This window comes from Eupeodes corollae, chromosome 1 (genome assembly GCF_945859685.1).
Source record: "Eupeodes corollae chromosome 1, idEupCoro1.1, whole genome shotgun sequence".
In the NCBI taxonomy this organism is placed as follows: Eukaryota; Metazoa; Arthropoda; class Insecta; order Diptera; family Syrphidae; genus Eupeodes; species Eupeodes corollae.
Window position 1 is genome coordinate 177,338,238 of NC_079147.1, and position 9,210 is coordinate 177,347,447.

Genomic DNA, 9,210 nt, shown 5'->3' on the forward strand with positions numbered 1-9,210 from the left:
CAAAAAAATTACTCTGTGCGTTTGATTTGTTTTTCCGAGAGTTTACCAATATTACTAATTCTAACTATTATCCTGCTTGTTGTAATAGTTCAGATTTAATATATTTGGTAAGTAAGTATTCACACCTTAAATCCATCTTAATCTTAATTCTACTATACCTGCCTTTATTTTTATTTAGTTCTCCATAATAAACCTATATAAAAATCTCATCTTACTAAACGTTCCACACAAGCACTTAGTACCTTCACTTCACCCTCGTCACCCTTAACCTGATTAGCCTCTATAATCATTTTAAGTAATTTTATCAATTTTATGTTATTCTTCGCTCCATCACCACGATGGGAAGCCTTTATTTTATGAACGATTATGTCTCCATGGAGCCATCATTTTATTCCAGGCAATCACCTGCCATCACTATTTTTCTTCTTCGTTTATCCTTTTTTTGTTTATTTTGTTGCTGCTTACCTTCTTCGTCTTTGATTTTCATTGAATGAACAGAACCAGAAGCTTAAACTTTGTCAACGTAAAGAAAAAAATGGAATACCTTCAAAGAAAATCACCAAAGAAAAAAAAACAAGCACGGAATCCACATTGACTCAAAGCCACTAGGAGTAAGGGCCAGGATTTAACATAGGACGAAGGTGAAGGAGTTTAGTAGCTGAGTTGGTACCTTACCATTACCATCGCAGAAAATGTTAAATGAAACCCCAACAAATAAGAAAAACAAGCAAAGAAAAAAAAACAGGGAAAACAGATTTTCATTTTATTTAGACAGAACGAAGGGACATTTTCTTCAATTTGTAAAAAGGAAGAAAACCAATTGATTGTGATTTAATATTTTCTTTATCTTATTTAACTACTATTCCTGTTTTTCTTTTACATCAGGTCCTTTTAATAATCGGCAATAATTGGGGTTAGATTTGCTTGCTGTGTCCTGCGGAGTACTGTTCAATATTATTTCCTGTTATGGGAATTGAATTTTATTTTTATCCCTCTTAGATTTAAGCTGAATCTAGGCTCCAGTCAGGATAACCAACATCAAGTATGCTGAAAGGACTGTCTATTGATTTTTTACTCACGTGATTTATCTTGTTAAGTAATCTGTTTTCTGTTTTATTCTATAAATTGGTCCTCTCTCTTATAAATGATGTTTGCAAAATTTGCAAGAAATTACGAGAATTTCAATAATTTTCAATGTATTTCATAAACAGATTTCCGTAAAGGTCTTTTTGTTTGATTTGTTAAATACATATATACGTTGTATTTGGAACTCGAGCTCGAGCAATATATTGAGGACAAAAAAAGAATATTGCGAAGGACATGCTGACAGGAATGTTTTATGGCAATATCAAATAATGACATTCAGAGCACGTACGTTTGTATATGGGTGTATAGGGACCTATAACATCATGAGATGGACAAGAATATAGGGTTCTTGAGTCGTTGGCAGTTATGAGAGACTCATGATGACACCATTACTGCTGCATATTATGAATTTCATTTTGGGCAAAAGTGCTATTCGCGTGGCATAGTGGTAAGTGATAGAATCTGAGATTCGATGAGCGATATGACAGTAAATACGGCTATGAAACCGGGATTGTGTATCTATAAGAGACTTTGAAATTGATAAAGTCAACATACATATAAAGTTTAGTGGATTTGTTGTGGATCAATATTCAAGTGAAATAAAATATCGGTGTCAAAGAAAGTTGAGATTAGGAATATAAATTAATTATGCTGTTGCTCTAGTTTGATAAACTAACGACGACGCTTGTACCATATTTAAACAGATAGACGAACGTTAACTAAATCCAGTTAACAAACTTTTCTTAAAAAAGGATTATGTTCCAAAATTAGCGTGAAGTAAAATTGGTATTAAAAAATCCTCAAAAAAAAAACAGTAGATAGCTACAAGCGTCTTCATTATGTGACAAAAGTTGTCGAACAACATTTGAAAAATTCAAACGCAGTACTATAAATACTTTAATTGTTTAAATTTTCTCAAAAGCTCATGAAACGTTTTCAACCCATTCTTTCTGCTCAAGTTCTTATATTGTCTTCATAATATAGGATGAACAAATCCACATTTTTTACGAAAATTAAATTTAAAATGTACATATAATAGTATTCGTTCTACATAACTGCATACTGAAATATTAAAAAAAAAAAGAGGCTGGCATGCGACACACACTGATGACTTCCCATCATGTCAATTGCCAACATATTTTGCATATAAAGAAATAGTTTAGTTTGAAAATCTAGTTTTGTTAAATAGATCAAAAACTAATTTTTACCAATTTTAGTAACATTTCTTAAATTTTTACAAATTGGATGAGTGGAATTAATTTCAAGAACCGAACATCAATTTTTACCAATTTTGAGTAATGTATTTCTTAGGTTTTTATCTAATATATAAAATTCTCCTGTCACAGTGTTAGTTGCCATACTCCTCCGAAACGGCTTAACCGATTTGAATGAAATTTTGAATATACATTCAATAGGTCTGAGAATAGGTTTTTATCTATTTTTTATAAATTTCTAAGTGGTATTGTTTAATTGCATCAACATCGTACACGGTGCAACGATCTTACGATAGTATTCAGTGACGCTACGTACAATGAAGTATTGATTTCTATGGAGAATTTTTGCGTTATCATTGCCAACTTACCACTCAGTCTTTTCGGTATGCATGTATAAATCGAAATGCATTTCATTTAATAGGCACTAAATTGAATCGCAAACTACAATACAATACTGTAGAAATATCAGCGATTTTTGCTCACAATGTCCCACTAATGAATGAAGAACAAAGAACCATTTATGACCACATCATGCTTGCATTTTCGGCAGGAAAAGGTGGATTGTTTTTTTAAGATGCACCAGGTGAAACTGGAAAAACATTCCTTATTTCGATAATTCTTGCAAAAATACGATCAAATAATATTATCGCATTGGCTATTGCATCTTCTGGAATTGCGGCAACTTTACTGGATGGAGGCAGCTCATCTCATTCAGTATTTAAACTGCCACTAAATATTCAAAGTAACACAGACGCGGTGTGCAATATAAAAAACAATTATCCATGGCCACAATGATAAAACAGTGGCGGCACTCTTTTTAGGTTATTTGAGACAAACACTTCCCTTTATTCCGCGTTTAACGTACGCTGATAAGATCAAAGCGTGCTTAAAATTGCCACTGTTGCGTAAAGTTGGAAAAGTACAACTTACAGTAAATATGCGTGTTAAAATATTTTAAGATCCATTTGCTGAAGCATTCTCAAAACAACTGTTAGATATTGTTGACGGAAAAGTTACTACAATCAAAAAATTTTCCTGGTAGGCAAAATCTGGTAGAAAATACCAGCCAAAAATCTGGTACAATAGCCCAGATTTCGTGGTAAATAACTCCAGATTTCATGGTAAAAATCAAAAAACCAGAAATCTGGTAGAATCTAACAAGTACCAGGAGACATTTTTTTTAACCAGATTTCCTGGTAAAAAAATAACAGAAAAAAATGTCGTAAAATACTCCAGATTACGTGGTAAATAGCTCCAGATTTCCTGGTAAAAAGAAATCTGGTTTTATTTACTAGAAATCTGGTTTCCTGGTAAAATTTTTGACAGAAAATTTTCTGGTAAATAATACCAGCGTTCTGGTAGAAAGTATTTTTTTTCCTGGTAAATCGAAGATTATCTGGTAAATAGAACCAGGAAATTTATTTTCTGGTATATTTTTCCTGGTAGATAAAACCAGTCTTCTTGTACTAATTAAAAGACATATTGGAAGTCTAAGATTATCTTTTATCTGGTAAATAAAACCAGCAATGTAACTGTCTGGTATATTTTTCTTGGTAGATAAAACCAGCCTTCTGGTACTTAATACCAGAAATTCTATGAGCTTAAGAATTATCTTTTTTCTGGTAAATAAAACCAGGAATTTTGTTGTCTAGTACATATTTTCCTCTTAGGTAAAAATCCTATCAAGCCAGGAAAAAAAATGTCTGTTATATTTTACCAGAATTCAGGTACCTACATTTTTACCAGAAAAAAATATTCCTGGTATATTCTACCAGAATTCTGGTATATTTTTAGCAGGAAAAAAAATATTCTTGGTATATTTTACCAGAATTCTGGTATATTTTTACCAGGAATACTGGGGAAAATGTTACCAAATGTCCTGTTCCTCGTATATTCTTCCAGAATACTGTTTATTTCCGGTATAATTTTTAGCAGGAAAAATAATTCTCCTTGTATATTCTAATAGAAATCTGGTGTATTTTACCAGGAATTCTTCGAAAAATCTCCTGGTAAAATTTACTACGATTTTCTGGAAAATTTTACCAAGACGCCTGGTAGGAATCTAAAAACCACTTCTTCTGGATAAATTTAGCGGGAAATCACTGGTACCAGTTTTTTTTTAGTGTACAGATGAATATTGATGCATAAAATTACAGGTCGATTTCTACAAGATTATTGATAAAGAAGATGCTCTCATTGGCCAGATATTTCCCGAACTACACAGACAATAAACAGATCATGAGTGGCTGGTAGAAAGAGAAATTTTAGCAGCAAAAAATGTGGATGGCAATGAATTAAATCTCAAGAGACTTGGTGCCATAAAAATCTATTGATACAGTTTGTAATTTTACCAAACCTGTTAATTATCCAACTAGGTTTTTGACCTCATTAGATTTATTAGGCATGTCACAGCATAAGTTACAACTTAAGGTTGGATCTCCGTTAATTTTATTTCGAAATCTGAAACCACACGGAACGCGATTAGTAATTAAAAAATTAATGGAAAATGTTATCGAACCCGTATTTCTAAATGGAAAATTCTATTATTACCACAAATCCCTATTATACCCTTCAATTTCCAATTAGATTGGGATGTGCAATGAGTCTGAACGCCAAACGATGTCTGTCTGCGGCATAAATTTGAGCACTTTTAAATAATTAATTTAATAAATTAAAAAAAATTGTTTGGTGATTTGTTGTTTTAATATTTTGCCACCGTTAACAGTGATCTATACCTCAAACAGTAACCACTTATATACCACATCCTTACACACTTCAAAAAGTTTGTTATTCATTTCTAGTAAAATATTCCCTAAAAATTATTTATATCAGAACACAATGTTTGTCGGGTCAGCTAGTTTTTTCAATTCGATTTTTCGCAAAATTCGACCAGATGTTAAAAAACTTTATTTTTCGTGGCACAAAATTGTTTTGGAGATATAATCATTTTTTATTTGTAAAATTTTAGAGGTGACGATTTTTTTCAGTTTTTTTGATTTATAAAAAAACTGTTAATTGGATTTAAAAAAAAATATATTTGTTCTGTATCACGTTACAATATATTATATACAATTTAATTCCAGTCTGTAGCGTTTTTGATTCATAAGATTTTTTTATAATTTTTTGAGAGGAATTTCTGCATCTTTCTGCCTTTTTATCTCTTTTGGTTCTTGAGCTATGGACAACGAAAAACGTCTCGAAGGTACGGACGTACGAACGTACGTACACACGCACGCACAGAGATCTTTCTAAAAATGTTTTATTTCGACTCTAGGGACCATGAAAAGTCAAGAAATGTCAAAATTTTTAATTTGACAAATCGGACCCACCACAATAACTTCTTATGGGAAGTTAAAAACTGTTTGTCGAAGAAAAAATGCTATAGTCTTTTGCAAAATTATTATTATTTTAATCTTTATTTGTTAATCTATTTATTTATTATCTAATAATTTACAAATAGTTTTTTAATAAGGCACCAGGGCAACTTTAACACAGTGATTGTTGAAAGTAATGATTTTAAGTTAAACATTCATAATTAAAAACAGAAATATTTATGCACATTAGATATCATTAAATTTATTATGAATATCTAAAGCAGTTTTAATTCTTTGTATTGTATTATGATCGGCTGGACAAAGGATGGTAGATAAATTTTTGAATATGAATGTGCTTTCAAGTGAAGGATCGGTCTGCCGTGATAAAGAACATTCTACAAATAAAAAATAAAATAAATTGGGTGGCGCAACAATCCGTTGAGAACTAGGGCCTACTGACTTACAGCTCTCAACCATTCCTGAGTGCGAGCACTGTTGTCAGGGATGGTAGGGACCTACAGTTTTAAGCCCAATCGGAACGGCAAATTTGAGAAAGCACTTTTCATGACAAGAATTACTCTTGGAGGATTTGTCAATTCCTCGCAAGAGGCATTACCCGTGAAAAAACTTTAGATGGCATAGGCAGGGACCGAACCCAAGACTTCTGGCATGATAGTCCAACGCACTAACCATCATGTCGCGGGTACTACACATTCAACAAATATGTGATGAATTAATAGAAATTCATGACTGGCTTCACACAATTCTGGGAGTTCATTATTGTTTAGGTGTTTGGTCTTAAAAATAGCTTTTCCAACTCTGATTCGGAATATCTTTATGCAATTGTCCCTTGTTAGTTGCCTTTCATATGGAATGTGATGGTGATGTGGATTATATGTTCGAAAAAAAGAATTGTTGTTATTCCAATTAACTTATAGCTCCTGAAAATAGATTTGGCAAGTCAAATGATAGAAATTTTGCCAAGTCAATGACAAGTGGAAATTTTGTAACATCTTTGGCTGCATCATCCACCATTTCATTGTCTTTGGTACGAGAATGCCCTGGGACCGATGCTAGTACTATGTTTTCCGTCATTGTGCTTCTTAATTTTTTGTCTCATTTTTAGGCCTTCTAATATCCCAAGGTTATCTGTCAGGATTATACTTAAGTCCCTGCCAGACCGAAGAGGTTTGAGAATGCTGTTCGCACTTCACTACGGATGAGTTTTATAAATTTAAGATCTCCCATGGATACCATCGAGCAAATTGACCATGAAGTAGAACAATTTATTGCTGATGTGCAACTGGCCGCTGAAGAAAGTACTCCAACATTTTCTAATAGAAAACAAAATAAAATAAAATATCATTTAGAGATAAGAGAGTTGATAATAGAGGAAAGAAGAGCTCGAAGAAAATGGCAAAATACTATATTTCCAGATAATAAAACAACGTTTAACCGTATAAGCAACAATCTTAAAAAACAAATTTACAAATTCGAAAACGATTCACTCAGTACATTCCTAAGGAATTTAACGACTGATGCTTCAACCGATTTTTCGCTATGAAAAGCAGCCAAGCCCCTGAAAAGCCCGCAGTTACAAAACTCGCCCTTGAAATCTCAAGATGTGAAATGGATTGGTAACCCGAAAGAAAAAGCGTACCTTTTCGCTGAACATCTTGCGAATATTTTTAAGCCATACTCATCAAACGCGGCTGAAAATAACTTACAGTTTGTTGATAAGATAGATAAAAGTGAAATATTAATTGTAAAATTGTAAAACTTAAAGAAGTAAAAAGTATGTATTTACATCAACTACCAAATAAAAAATCACCAGGTTACGATATAATTATTGCTCAGGTTATGAAAGAAATGCCATTGAAAGCCTTCATAAATCTCCAATATATTATAAATGCATGGCTTAAGCACCGGTATGTCCCGCACCATTGGAAAATTGCTGAAGTAATTGTCATACCAAAGCAAGGTAAACCACCTACAGAAGTGACGGCTTACAGACCAATATCGCTTATGGCAAAAGTTTTTGAAAAACTGCTTCTAAAGAGACTTAGCAAAATCATAGAAGAAAGAAGGTTAATCCCAAACCATCAGTTTTGCTTTAGAAATAAACATTCTACGATAGACCAAGTTCATAGAATATCGGATGTAATAGAAAAAGCATTAGAAGAAAAACAAGTATGTTCTGCTATTTTCTTAGATGTTGCTTCAAGCTTTTGACAAGGTTTGGCAAAAAGGACTTGAGTACAAACTGCAAAGGGATCTTCCCAGGCAGTACTTTGAAATATTAAAATCGTACATCTCAGACCGATTGTTTAGAGTAAGGTACGATCAAGAATACTCGGAATTGAAGAAAATAGAAGCCGGTGTACCACAAGCAAGTGTCCTAGGTCCTGCCCTGTATTTACTATACACAAGGGATATTCCAGTTGGTAATCACACCATAATATCAACTTTTGCTGATTATACTGCAATTTTGGTACCCGACAAATGTGTCTCTAAGGCAGTAGTAAAACTACAAAATGCCGTCGACACAGTGAGAGCTTGGACCGAAAAATGGCGTATCAAACTCAATGAAACAAAATCTTTACATATAATCTTTACATATAAAAAGATAAACAATATTCCAATAATCATTAATAATCAGGCTGTACCTTACGCCAATACGGCCAAACACCTTGGAATTACTTTAGATGCAAAGCTTAAGTGGAAAGAGCACACCAAATACAAAAGAGAAGAACTAAACTTGAAATATAGAAAATTTTACTGGTTGCTTGGTAACAACTCTGATTTATCAATCCAAAACAAAATAATAATCAACTACTAAAGCCTGTTTGGACCTATGGAATCACATTATGGGGCTGTACAAAGAAAACAAATACCAAAATCATCCAAAAATTCCAAAACAAAGTCCTTCGTGGAATAGTTAATGCACTTTGGTACATAAGAAATACCGATCTACATCGTGACTTACAAATAGAAATGGTTACAGAAGTTGTTAAAAAATACGCTGTATCACACAACCAGAGACTCATGAGCTTATGGTCTAAAAAAAAACATAATACTTAAAAGTTTAAACTTCCCCCAAAGTGATTGTACAAAATTAAGAAAGACAAATCGGAAGTCGATCCTTCAAGATTGGTCCTGATGAAGAGGTGGTTTTAGTGGTTAAGAGTCCCACACTACTTGGTGTCGAATACTGCCAAGTGTCTTCTGAAGATTTCCTTCTGTCAAAAAAAAACTACGGATGATTTATCATTTTTATCTTTTTTTCATTATTTATGACCCGAATCAATAAATTAGAAATGCATATACTATTTCCATCTTTTGAAGTTAATTGGGGGATGGTTTTGTATTAAAACCACTTTTACGTTAGTTTACAATATTAACTTAATTGGTGTAAATTTATTATTGGTAATAGTACATTAACATTATCAATTTAGAAATATGGCATATAAATAAATTATATACAATAAAAACATATTGAAAGCCCTCAAAGCTCAATATGAACACATATTATAAGAAAAGGAATACAATAAATAAACTTCCAGGACATTCACATTTAACCATTTACACTGTACACT